Source organism: Columba livia, chromosome 9 (assembly GCF_036013475.1).
Source record: "Columba livia isolate bColLiv1 breed racing homer chromosome 9, bColLiv1.pat.W.v2, whole genome shotgun sequence".
NCBI classification, from domain to species: domain Eukaryota; kingdom Metazoa; phylum Chordata; class Aves; order Columbiformes; family Columbidae; genus Columba; species Columba livia.
The window spans coordinates 16,621,207-16,633,550 of record NC_088610.1 but is presented as its reverse complement, the minus strand read 5'-3'; the positions used below and the strand labels follow the sequence as shown (position 1 = coordinate 16,633,550).

Genomic DNA, 12,344 nt, shown 5'->3' with positions numbered 1-12,344 from the left:
GCAGAAAAATACGGATTTATCGCCATCTGGAGGGTAAATGTGCTCTTCACCTGCTCGTAGTCGTCACTCTGGGCTCCACAGTACAGGATGTGTGTGGTGTCCCCGAGGACATGGGTCTAATCCAGTCAAGGAAATAAATCACTGCCATTTCCCAGAGCAGGTGTCAGGCTTGGCAGGCCTCCCAAACCTGCCGCAATGTGCCACCGACCTGGCACAAAACACGGGAGCAGAAGCACCCAGTCCCACAGGTCAGACAGGTGTAATACACCTGCGTAAGCAGTTCTGTCTTGCCAGGGCTCAAAGTAAATGTGAGCAGCTGGGGGCAAATAATTCATATAGGAGCCACAGAGAAGCATACCATGAATCGTACTGCCTGCCAGCTATGCGTAGAGGAAGAGAAAGAGGGAGACGAAGGGCAGCAGCTTTGGCAGCCACACGCTCTCTGCCCCTCGCCGCAATTTCTGGTCTCCTGTGCCACCGCATGGCCACACGAAGAAATGCAGGTCTGAAGAGTAAAAGGGACTTCAGTGCTCTTTCCCTGTGATAATCAGCAGGAAAAATAAATAAAATTAAGCAGGCTGTTAACAGTGAGAGCAAAATGATGTGCAGACGCAATTTCAAATTAATTATAAAATTTTATAAACACACACACGTGATCAAGTGTATGTGCAGGTCCTCCCGTTATAATATTTTTGTACCATGGTATGCTTTGGGGAATTAGACTTTTAATAACATAAATTTGTTTCATAAAAAGAGGTTAATTTTTTTCCTGATCATTAATGAAACCTTTATTTCATTTATTTTTTATGTCTGGACAGATGGCAACCATTCATAAATACATCTTTACAGTATTAAAAATAATATTTAAAAAATAATTATAGCTGAAGGTAATACTAGGTTAAAAAAAAAATCATTTTGTTGCATTTTAATTCCTCAGAAAAGAGATGCCAACACCTGCCGTACAGTAGCAAAAGCATAGCACACCTCCTGGTGTTAGCTTAGATGTTGCATGGTGGCAGTCAGCCACAAAAGATGCTTCCCTGCAATTATTGTACTTACCTAGGAAATAACCTGAAAATAATCTGACAGGCAGGATGCCATCTTTCTATTCCTAAGTAACCCCTGATACCTCTTTTTAGGAGGACTGATGAGCTTCCTAAAGAGCAGACTGCTGAATTTAAAGCAGCTTTTTTTTTTTCTTCTGTATTTCTCTCTCTCTTTTCTTTTCTGTTTTTATTTTTTTGTTTGTTTGTTTGTTTCCACACTACAGATCACAACTAATGGTGACCCTGCGCTGACAAAAACTGTGACTGGGAAGAGCTTACTGGGAAAAAGACTAGCAAAAGCTGAGCTGCATGCTGTAGTCAATGAGGCAATGCTGATAATCTGATAATGATGGCACAAATGACCTTCCAATGTAGCTGACAATGGTAAGGAAAATTAAATAGACCTCTGCAGAAAATTTGGGCTGGAAAGAAAAAGTGAGAGAAAAGTGGGAGGAAGACTACATCTTCTTTACATTACGCCCTGCTGTTCCTATTCATCTATTTGGCTTTATTTTCTCACTTTTTCACAGCTCTTAATTGGCAAAAGCAATTCAACAGCATATGTATTGTGGTTCAACATGTACGCTATCCCATTGAATTCAAAGGGACTCTTGTGGCACCTGCTTTAGTCACTTGCTCAGATAAGGTCATTAGTGCTGCTTTTTAACTGGTTCCCTGTTTTTCTTACTCATCTCTAGCGTCACAGGTTTCTGCCATGGTTTGCTCTTCCAACAGTTCTCACTTAATTAAGTATATTTTAAACAGTGTATCTATATTGGCATTTCAAGACAATTATTTTTGCAGTGGTGTTCCACAGTGTGAGAAACGTACCCGCTGTTGTCCGTCTCATGTTGGCTGTCCTTTGCTCTCACTAGATGCTTCCTTGAGCATTTTTGTTATGCCATGAAGAAAGCAGAGGTGGGCACAGGGTTTGCCTTTTTCTTTTTTATTAACCATAAGCAAGGAAAGGGTCTTCACTCTGTTTCCCATGGGTAGTGCCCACACTCATGTCTTCAGGTGGTGTAGATAACTAAGGACTCTATCAAAATTTTCTACAAACAGGTTCAGATCTTAGATCAAGCTCTCCCACCAGTGAACAGAGAGGATAGCACAAGATATTCTTCCTTTTCCTGCTTGCCCACTACCTTCTCTGTCTGCATACTACTAGATGGATATTTAACCAACAAGCTCAGTTTAGCCTCTCGAGCTCAGTGGCGACTTAGCGGACATTACGCTATAAATAAGAACATTAATTTCCACTCTCTAAGCCTGAAGTATATACTGAAGATAAAATCTAGCTCAAATATATTAGTGCTCAATTACATTCATGGTATCACATTTATTAGTACCAATACAAAAATTTTCAGATGTGTAAAAACAATTTTACTGAACAAAGCCATATCTGGAAGGAAGAAGTGCCCACACAGGATGTATTCACAAATATCTTCCCCATTGCAATGAGTACCTTCAGTGAGTATGGCTTGAGTTTTACTGCCTTCTTGCTTTGGTGTGAATGACAGTATCAAAAGCACTGGTCAGTATAGGGGCAAATTTTAGCATTGTGGTCAAAGCAGCTGCTGAAATTATGGTCAGTTTGTGCACAATTTGAAAGTATATAGCAGAGATAAACTCATCAGGTCAATTAGGTAAATAAAACATATCAGAGAATGGTGCAAGGGGAAATTCCTGGCAAGAAGGAGTCTGTAAGGAGCCAGAGGGTTGTCCCCTGTAGCTATTTACCTTTATGGAACTACAAGTTTCTCAACCAAGGTCTCCCACAGGGGGAAAAAATCTTTCTTTTGTAACAGACCTCAAAATAATTCAAACTGTCTGCCGATAATTAAATCCATGACACTAGCAACAGGTGGTGAAGCTGTAATTTTTTCACATCTGTTATCATTTTCATGAGTCAGTATGTATTCACTGCAAGAGCTGTGCTGTGTAAACCACCGAGCAGAGAGAGCTGGGCTGATGGCTGTCATCCAGGGAAACGCTGTGCTCACTCCTGTACTGATCTGAAAAGCAGAGCAGAGAGGATGTGGGAATATGTGACAGGCAGCAAGGGGTTTGGGCAGGAAGGTGGGGATTTAAAAGGGAGTGAAGAGATTTCATAGGCTCTTATTAGGTTGGGAGAGGAAGGGAAGAAAGAAAAAGGAAACTTGGGTTTTGTTTGGAGTGTTACCTTGATGTCTGTTTTGATTCCCTGCTATACCATAGACTTTTCTTGTAGCCTGGAGCATGTTCCTTGGTCATTCTGGTTTGGTAAGTTTAAAAATTAAACTCTCTGGGAAATTTCATTGTCAGTGAGGGTGATAGGCATAGAACAGCTCACATGTATGTTCGTGAATTTGTCTCAGTCTCCAAACAATGTGTTTGTGCAAAGTGGCTGTTGGGAATGGTTTACCATGGTGAAGAGGGCTGTGCAAGTTGCAATATGAATTCTGAATATTGAAGAGCTTGCTAAGACAGAAAGCTTCTCTTAATGCAAAGAGCACGTGGAATGGCCACAGCTCTGGGTTGAGCTGTGCTACAGCTGGTTGTACAATCACATCTGTGTAAGAGCAGAAAGGTGTCCTACTGCCAAGATGTACTGAGTCCTCACATAGGCTTTAGAGGGCAGCTGCAGCTCATTTTGCTGTACTTCAGGTCGCTGGACTTTCTAAGAACATTTTCCATATCTTTTCCATCTTCCTCTAAACCCCACTTCTCCTTTCACTCAGAAGAGAAAAGTTCCATAATTTTGTAGAGCCATCTTTTCCTTTTCTGAATACTGAGAAAAAGTATGTATGGAGAGGTGTGAGAAGTTCACAATCAATTTATTTCCATCAGTAGTGATACAACATTTTCATTTAGGTTTAGGACAACCTGCCTTTATACTTCTCCTCAAAGACTGTTTCTTCTCCTTGCATGAAACTGTTGTGGACAGTTATTATTGTATTGAGCTGCTGTTTGTGGTCAGTAAATTATTGTTCACTGAAAGAATCTTTAAAAAAAAAGAACAGTTTAGAACAAAAGTATCTAACAATTACTTCTTTCTGGAGTAATTTCTTCTTCCATAACAATGAATAGATTACTGTAATTATTTTCAAAGGATCATCATTTAACTCTACCAAGCTTGGAACAAACAAAGTGTTGCAGGTTGTTTTATGTTAATAACTGTAATTAAGTTGAGGTTACTTGGCTGAGATCCATTGTGAGGGGCAGGCTTTACCCAGCAGATCTTAGCCTTGCTGGAAGCTCTCTTATGGGCAGAGCCTCACATAACTCAAATCCTACCTGTGTCCTGGTGGAGCTGTGTCACTATAGACTCCCATGTGGTCAAAAGACCATCTTTTTCTCAATTGATAGAATTAAACAGACATACAAAATTAATAACCAACCTTTAAGCTATCTAAACCTCTTAACTACTTTGTGGAGTTGTGGATGGAGATAGAAATGGGTGCAGACCCAGTCAGTCTAGGTATCTTCCCACGCTCCTCCTTCTCCATTTCACATCCTTGATTTTGCCTGATCTTGGAGCTGAGCTTGCAGGATAGAGTTGTATTTGTGTAGGACTGTGAAGGTACTGTCACAGTCACAGTCTCCTCTTCTGAACCTCTATTTCTGCTCTCCTCCTGGCCAGGTCCTCTGGATACACTAACAACCCAGTCATCTCCTGTCAACACTGCGGTCAGCCTCACAGCTTAGCCTCTCGCCCAAAGACATCCAAGATCTGTCTGAGGTCCCCGTGGACACCAGAGCATCACCCCAACTTCTGGTGCAAGTGCTGTTTCCAGTGGTGGCTCACACTGACTCATCTGCCAGAGCAGCAACAGGGCCCTCAAGCAGCCTCCTCCTGTTATTCTAAGCAGAAAAGCAGCAGGAGAAAGGTGAGACTCCCTGATGCACCGTTGCCTCTTTCCCAAAAACTAGGTAAATAGCCCTTAATTTGTGGACAGTATTTGCCCACAGGAGGCCAAAGTCTTGATTCAAGTGCTGTTCTTCACTGAAACCATTAACTTCAGTGTTTTTTGTGATGCCATTGACTCACACATGGCGCCTCCAGCTTTACAAGGGAATGAACCAAAGCAGATTCAATGGTCTTTGGGGAAGGGTAATTTATTTGTGAGGTTTAGCAGTGTTATTTGATTATTTGTCTTCCAGGGTCATATGGTGGAGACAGTCTTCCTGGGAAGGCACTAACTGTTGCTCAGTGATTCACTGACTGCTGGCCAGAGCACTGTTTGTAACTGATTTATCTGAATCCTTTTCACATTCTTCTCTCTATTAATGTTTCAGCAGTTCCTTTCCTTTGTAAATTCATGGTAGTTATGTGTTACTTAGGATGATTGTCTGAAAATCATTTCAAACACAATGATTACATACTGAACAGATGAGCTGTCTTGGGTTTATGTCACAGCCCATCTGCCTGTTCTAAACAGGCTTCCTGCATCATGCCTTTTCCTCCTCATCGGGTAGACAGTGAAAAAGGCTGCTAGCACGTAACATCTGCATTCCGTTTGACCTTTCCAGAGTGTTATTTCACATGCATACTTCAAAGTTTGCATTTCTTTCTGCAAATATAATTTGAACCTCATTCTATTTTGGCAGAAGGTGCATTGCAACGTAAGCTGTTCTTTCTTTATCCCACTACCTGTAGTATGGAAGTTGAAGTACAACATGTCAGCTGGAGGTGTTTCAATCTGAGGTAAGCTCAGGGAACGCACTTCAAGGCTGAATTCCACAGAGATCTGAGTTGTAGTTACAGTGGGAAATGCATAGGTCTTGGCCCTGTGTTCAGCACTGAAGGACATGTATACTTTATTTCAGAATGGAATCGGACTAGAAGTTAAAATTGGGTTTGATCTAGACACCCTTTGTCAGGCTCTCATGCACTGTGAGTACTTGAAAATATTTGCCCTACAGGTTTTATATTATAAGCCACTTATTTACAGTAGCCTGGATGAATACTCTGCACTACGAGGAACCAACCACAAGGTGTCAATATAGTGTAGCAGATGTTTAGTAAGGTTTTGTTGCTACAGCACCATTTGACATACAATTAAGACCCACCTTCTGGTGGGTTATTTGAATAGCTAATTGCAAAAATTCAGGTCAGATTGCATCTTTTGTACCTGATTTATTTAATCAATGAAGTAGTCTCATTCTATGACTAGGGGCAGAAGAAAAATTAGTATAAATGGCTGAAGTAAAAAGTATGACAAGCCATAAGCTACAGCCTGCAGATAATGTAGCACTGTGTTTTAGACCAAAAGGCTGACAAAGTGAGATGTTAGACTGGTGGGGGTGAATCAATTTTTGTCAAACCATGAGTAGCTACCATAAGCAAGAGACACAGCATGTAAATTAATTAACTCTTCACAGTAAGGAGTCAAAATACCTAGATGAATTGATGCCTGTGCTCATTTATAAGAAGCATAGTGGCTGGTGAGACAGGATAAAGATGGAAAAGCAGTATTGAAGAGTTCCATTTTGTCTCTTTTAGACACACATCTTCGTGCATCATTACATATAAAACAAGTGTCTCAAAAGAGTCAGAGCTAAAGCTGAGGTCTGAATTACAAAGGACATGGAAGCACTTTGTTTTTGCACCCAAACAGGGGTTCAGAATCTAGGGAAGAAAGGCCTGTTAGAAATGAGAATGAATAATGGTTAGGAAAATGATTCCTAGAACTGTGAATATTATTTCTTTGAAGTATGCATTAATGGGTTTTGACTAAGAATTTTCAAAGGGGTTAAGGACTTAGCTCCCATTGAATGTCAGTTGCTTTTGGACACTTCACTGTCATAGTCGGCTTTGAAAATCCCAGCTTAGAATATTAATTTTAACATATCTTTTCCACTTCAATAGGAGGGAGCAGATCCATGACAGAGAGAAGAACAGAGAAGCTATGAAAGAAAGTAAGTTTTTTTGTATTACAGTCTTTATAAATTATTGTACTTTACCTAAGCTACTCAGTCAAGTACAAAAGTATATATTATAGGTGGCTGAACAGAAGATATTACATTACATGACATCTTTCACTTGTGTTAATGACTCTCTGTATTGTGCTTTGAACAAAGTGGAGGGCACTGCCCAGCAAATCATACAATAAAAATATAGCATTGGCTACATTTTTTTAAAGGACAAAGGGAAGATGGAGCCTGTTTATGCAAAAAGTTGATTTTCTCAGGTTCTAAACCAGCTGTGACACCATGCTGTCCTTTGAGAGATATTTTATTGGGCAACAGATCAGTGTTGGAGGTCAGAAGAGCAACAGCAATAGATGCATCATGTTCCCTGGAGCTCCCTGGGGGCAGGTTGGGACAATGGTTAGAAAAACTGCAAAGTCTGTAGGAATAAAACCCTTGCTGTTCTTGTGCTTCTCTCTTTTGCATTTCTTTTTGATATTGTATATCTTAATGAGAGGAAATGCTGGTGTACACAGTACTGGCATGATGGTGAATAAAATGCTACAGGACAACCATAGCTCTTCAGAATGAAATATGTTGAAAAGGTGGGTTTGCTTATCAATGGTGGCAACTGGAAGTGTTGGAAAAGCCATTAGAGAAATACCACTGCTAGTCCCACATCTGACCTCATTGTCAGAGACTTGATCTTCAAGTGGAGGCAAGAGAACATCCTTGCTCCCCTTTAGTGGTCTAGTGACAGTGTGGGTTTTAAATACTCTTTTAATTTTATCTCTCCTCAAAGGAAAACAAGTCTGAGTATTTTCTTTTTTTGAATAAACTGAACAAAAGCTAAAACAAATTACCAGTGATGTGGTAGTATTGAGTTTATCATACAGTGTTTGGGTGTTGGCTTTTTTAATTGCTGTTATGCTGCAGACAAGATAAATGTGTGTTCTGTTATGAGGATATAAGTGAAGAAATTAGGTTGACTGGGAGATCATTTTGGGAATGGGAAATTGAATATAGAAAAGCCCATGTACCAAAGCTGGGATGTAAGAAAGTCCCAGTGAATACATAATTTCCAACAAAAGTTTGTCACTTCCAGATTTTCACCTTTACTGCCAGTGTAAATAGCAAAAAGGTTTTTTTTAATTAAAAAAATCTTAGGCCCACGATATCCCATAGTAATTAGTTACTATGATTGAAGTGCTTGTTCCTAGACAAAAGCCCAAATCAAAGGCTTAGGTCTGTGTAAATCCAAAATGATTGTCTGTACAAATCAAATTCCTTTCCTGACAGATGCACGGGTTCCGCTGTGTGTGTCCTCATCAACCTGTCACCAACCCCATCTGGTCTATCTGCCTCTGAAAAATGAACACCACTTCACAGCAGAGTAAGCACTGAGCACACGGTGCGGCTCGTTTGGGTTTTGACTAGATTTAGCCAGCCTGGACTAAGGAAGCCATTTTGTGATATTATGAGGCTGATTTTCCTTCTTTTACACTAAGAATACAACATGCTCAAGAGACACAAACTGTCACCTGAGCATCAGTAAGGGGTTTACAACACAGTGGAGATAAATGAGAACAGTCCCTGACATAAAAAACTAAGAAATGAGTGGTGTATCTGAATTACCTGTTATATCCAACCTGGTCTACTGCCTGCCATCTTGAGGCATAGATAAAATTTGCTCATGTTTGTCTACAAATACATCTATCCTGCAGGATGCTGATCAGTCTCCTCCAGCTCTTCCAGGGCTGCTCAATTTGTTAATGTTACTATGAGAGCATTCATAGTTTTATACTATCATGCCTGGGGGCCATTTCCTGGACAATTATTTTCTTGGCTGTGAAAATAGTGTGAGATTTCTGGCCATGCTGCATTTATAAGCTCAGAAATAACACAGGGATCCATGGAGCTGGGACACCACATGGAAAGCACAAGCCAATATTTGATTAGCACAGATAACAACAGCCCTAGTGCATCGCCAAGCTTAACCACCATCAAATCTCTGGAAGGCAAAACGGAGTGCTAGGGAAGGGTTGGAAAGAGATATTATTATGACTTTGTTGATTGAGTCACATTGGCCATATGGAAGAAAAGCACAAGGATACTTGTGAGAAAACCTAACAGCTAAGTAATCAGAAAGCACACTGGATCTACCACCTGTGAGGTGTTTTAGTGCTTTGTTGGCTCAGGACCCAGGTCTGTTGCATCTTGAAAGAACAGAATTTCTATTGAAACAAGAGATTATGAAGTGGTGAGTTTCCAAACCTGTATGTCCTCTGCTACTACAGGTACTAGCTTTGTGGCTTTTAGTATTTAACAAGAGTCAACAATGAGGAAAGGATTTAACTTCCACCATAACCAGCCACTTCAGGCTTCAAGTCACCCTAGGCTTCCCGCAGCTTGGAGTGTTTGTCCTAAGAATGTGTTCCCTCAAAACAAGGCACCAACTTTAAATTCAGTAGGTTGCTTTCTTCATAGATTTTAGTGTTTTGGCAGTTCAGGAAACAGAAGGAGGCACAGAAGGAGGTTTAGAAGCACTTGCTCTTCTGCTTAATGATGTTACTCAGATTGTAACCTTAAGATCTCAGAGGCTTTCTTGCAGCATTGTATGACTTTGTGTCTGTCGGCATCTGTAGAAAAATGTAATGAAAAAAATGTAATGAAAATGTTTATGATTCCTTTCTCTTCATACTCTTTCACAGACATTTTCTACAATTCCTGACTTAGAGCATTGTTTATAATTTCACTGTAGTCCTTAGAGAAACCTGTGAATCATTCCTGTGGCTGGTGTTGTAAAGATAACTAAATACACAACGAGAACGAGGGAAGGAGTGTTTGCTGTTGGTTGGATCTCAGCACAGCTTTTGATACTACCTCAAATTGGCAAGGAGACTGTGAAGGTAACTCAAAGATGACTTTTATTTGCCTATATTACAAATAGTTCACTTTCTTCCTCTTAGCCTGAGGTTCCTCCAAGGTGTGTTCTGCGTACCTGCAGTTAGAACTACTTATTCCTTATTCTCCTTGCCTAAAATGCCAGTTTTCTTGTGTTTATTTATATTCCAGTTAAAAAAGTGGGAATTTTGGAGGATTTGAGAGTTGTGGGTTTTTTTGTGGTTTGGGGTCTTTTTTTGTTTGGTTGTTTTGGGTTTTTTTGGTTTGGGGTGTTTCGGTTTGGGTTTTGTTTGTTTCTTTGTTAGAAAGCCTAGATCCCCAGTGCCTGGCCTCTGGTACAGTCATGGCAAGCTGTGCAGCACAGACTTGTAGCATTATTGTTTGGCCAGTCTTGCAGTTCCTGCCACTCACACAGCACTGAAGCATGCAGGGATATGCTAGCAAGGAGGGCTATAGGCCAAGATGCTGCTGCAAAGGGTAGGAGAGCTCTAACCCATGCTGCCTTTTTGCCGCTATGTTTGCTAACAAGTAGAGGAGATGGAGGGATTAAAATAATTTTTACTGTTATCTGCAATTATATATATACAATATAGCATATACATAATATTTTGAGGGCATTTCATTTTGAATTCTTGCTATGGTCTGGAACCACTGGTGAAATTTGGGAGAAGAGGTCTTTGCAAGTGTATTTGAAACCCAGCATTTCCTTAGCAACACGCTGGTTGCACTGCAATAACGTAGCACCGTGACCTGAGTGTGTTCCACCTTGACCTCATGACCATAAGAAAAATGATCAGAAGTTGTTGTTCCTGAAGGCATCATTCAGAACACTGCCAGACTTGGTGTCACTAACCATGAGTCACAAATCTGATAATGCAATTTAAGATATTGAATCATACCCTAAACGTGTGATTCATTATGGAATTTAAATGCCACAAGTGGTGTCCTGGACTCTATTCCAATATATATGAGTTCAGATACCCTTCCAAAATAAACAAGTGACTAAGAGCCATAAATTTTGTTCACCTCAACCACTAATAGTGCCCAGAAAGATTATGCTTCAGCTTTTCTGGCAAGGACAAGGTAATAAACATTCCAGTACATACTGCCCCCCACTCCCTGTTTCTCTCTGAGGACACTGAAATGAAAAGTTGAGCATCTCTGGCAGGGGGCTTAATTCTACTTCCAGCAAAGAGAGGTAAAGTGACCTTACAGCTTTCATTGACCCCTATGGTAATCCTTGCTTTCTTGAGGCACAGTCTGATAATTGTGTTCATGGCAAAGCTTATGGGAGAATGCAAGTGATCTGCCCCACATGTGCTCCAAAGGGAATCTGAAGAACCTGAAGCACTGGAAGAAAGAGGACTTCTCCAGAGCAGATCTGACACAGCACTCTGCCTATGTACATGGTCAAAGTACTGCCTTCAGCTACTGAGAGTAAAATACTATTTGCTGGAAAGCAACCATTGCCCATGAGATGCAATGTCTCTTTCAGAGCAATATCTCTAAGTTTTTGTTATTGGTGCACACTGTCTACCTCCAGAAAAAGTCTTTAATGGTTTGGAGTTGGTAGAACCATCACTTTGAGTGGAATATCTCTTACTAAAGTTCAACACCTTTTGGGTCTGTGTTCAACGACTTGCTGGGTCTGCCCCTGTCTCTCAATATTATCGTCTGCTGGATAAACTATATTTGTAACTACTCCATGCAGTCCTGTGAGTTGTGTTGGTTTTATTTAAACTTGTTTGTTTTCAATAGACTCTCAGAGCACTGTATGCCTCAGGACATAGATTCCCACATTGCTGTTTCCTCTTTTTAGCAGTTCCAGTAATGACTCCCAGTTACTCAAGCCTGTATACAGATGAGGGATGCAAGCATTCTGGTAATTTGAGCAAGTCATTTTGACAGAGGACCCATTTAGCAAACAGCAAAGAAGCAGAAGGTCCAATTGCTAAAGACGGTTACTCACACAAGAATCACGATCACCTGTACACACCAATAAAACAAAAAGAACGTTCATAAACCAGCAAGAAGATGTTACTTGAGATCACACTCACACTTTTAAACACATAATACTCCAAATATGATAGTTACAGAGTTATTTTAAGTGCCTTCAGCACTTTTGCATTATAACAATATGGGCTTTTTAGAATTGGAAGTTGATTTTGGCCATGTTCAAATATTGAAATATAAATATAGAGATTTGTTAGAAGAAATCTGGGCAAAATCATGTAGGATCTCAGTTGTGAAATAAAGAAATATTCTTGCTGAAAGAAGATGGATTTTTGTATTCTATGACTATTTTTAATGTCTGTGCACTTGCTTACATCCTTGTGTTGTATAAATTGGTTATTAATACCTATTAATGAAATGCAATAATTGATATAAAGAGCCAAATACACTGGATGTGAATGTGACTAAAGACTAAACCTTGAGGCTACAGTTATTCCGTCTCTTATAACTGAATCTAAGGTATAAATTCATGGCTTTACAATAGTTACT

General features: G+C 40.2%; 1 long non-coding RNA gene across 7 annotated transcripts in view; it reads left to right on the top strand.

Annotated features, from left to right (window-relative positions):
- The window catches only part of LOC110361139 (uncharacterized), a 165,967-nt gene extending 153,852 nt beyond the window's left edge, over nucleotides 1-12,115 (top strand). For 5 of the 7 annotated variants that reach the window (XR_010474698.1, XR_010474702.1, XR_010474700.1 and 2 more), the window contains 7 exons: nucleotides 1,271-1,430; nucleotides 4,669-4,915; nucleotides 5,637-5,733; nucleotides 5,856-5,922; nucleotides 6,898-6,947; nucleotides 8,238-8,331; nucleotides 9,650-12,115. This is a non-coding gene — a long non-coding RNA (uncharacterized LOC110361139). Of the gene's footprint in view, nucleotides 1-1,270; nucleotides 1,431-3,173; nucleotides 3,309-4,668; nucleotides 4,916-5,636; nucleotides 5,734-5,855; nucleotides 5,923-6,897; nucleotides 6,948-8,237; nucleotides 8,332-9,649 lie in introns of those variants that run through there. The other 2 variants (XR_010474703.1, XR_010474704.1) reach the window with 2 other exon arrangements.
- Nucleotides 12,116-12,344: the final 229 nt, after the last annotated feature.